Source organism: Arachis ipaensis, chromosome B08 (genome assembly GCF_000816755.2).
Source record: "Arachis ipaensis cultivar K30076 chromosome B08, Araip1.1, whole genome shotgun sequence".
Classification (NCBI taxonomy): Eukaryota; Viridiplantae; Streptophyta; class Magnoliopsida; order Fabales; family Fabaceae; genus Arachis; species Arachis ipaensis.
The window spans coordinates 109,388,944-109,390,443 of NC_029792.2; positions in this window are offsets into that span (position 1 = coordinate 109,388,944).

Here is a 1,500-nt window from a genome sequence, read left to right on the forward strand (position 1 = left end):
GGTCCTCTTTTGCTTTTTGATGCATTTTTCACCAATTCTTCACCAAAATAAACCTAAAATTAATCAAAAGCCACAAAACTCAAAGTAGTATTCAATGGTGGCTGACGAACGGATTTCTGCTAGTAAAAAATTTTACAGATAAAGTCTCGTTGCAAGTATAGTTTCTAAACTAACAATAATCCTTTTGTACAAAAATTTGGTTGTCACAAATAACAAACCTCTAATAAAATTGATAACCGAAGTATTTAAACCTTGGGTCGTCTCTCAAGGAATTGCAGGGGGGATTATTGGTTATGGAAGATTATCTTTTTGGGGTTTTTGAATAATGAACAGTAAAAGTAAATTGCAAGAATTAAAGTAATAACTAATAAATCTCTTAACAAGGTATGAGAACTGGAAATCCTATCCTAGTTATCCTTATCAATTGTGATGAGAATTGTTCATTACTCTCACTTAGTTAACCCTTACTAAATAAAGGAAAGTCAAGTGGACTAATCAATTTGATTCTTCAAATCCTAGTCAACTCCTAAGGAAAGACTAGCTTTAGAGGGATCCAAATCAACCAGCAAATTCCAATTATCAATTAACAAAGGAGTTTGATAACTCAAGTGTCACCAATTAATCAATTCAAGCTAAGGACGCAAAAAGCTAAATTAAAATCATAATTCTGAAATACCTCAAATTGCACTAAATAGAAATTCAAATCTAACATGAAAAGTTCATAAACCAATTTGGCAACATAAGTAATTAGCAAGAGAAATATATAAGTACTGAAATAAATAAAAGTAGAAGAGAAACTAAATTAAAGGAACATTGAACCTGGAATGGAGAAGAAATAATCCTAAAACTAAGAGAAATCCTAATCCTAAAACCTAAGAGATAGGAGAGAGCCTCTCTCTCTAGAAACTACATCTAAAACCTAAATTGTGAATAATGAATGAATGAATATATGAATGCATTCTCCCACTCTGTAGCCTCTAATATGTATTTTTTAAGCCAAAAATTGGGTCAAAAACAGCCCAAAAATCGCCCCCAGTGATTTCTGATACGTCCAGCACGTGGCTCTGTCACGCGTACGCGTGGATTGAATTTTCTCCAGGTCATGCGTAGGCATGATCCACACATGCGCGTCACCTAACAGTGTGGCAACTATGACAAATTATATATCTTTTCGAAGCCTCGGATGTTAGCTTTCAAACGCAACTAGAACCGCCTTATTTGGATCTCTGTAGCTCAAGTTATGGTCGATTTAGTACCAAGAGGTCAGGCTGGACAGCTTTAGCAATTCCTTCAATTTCTTGTATTCCTTCCACTTTTGCATGCTTCCTTTCCATCCTCTAAGCCATTCCTGCCCTATAAACCCTGGAATCACTTAACACACACATCAAGGCATCGAATGGTAATAAGAGAGGATTAAACATTAGCAATTTTAAGGCCAAAGAAGCATATTTTCAATCAAAGCATAGAATTAGGAAGGAAAATGTAAAACATGCAGATTCT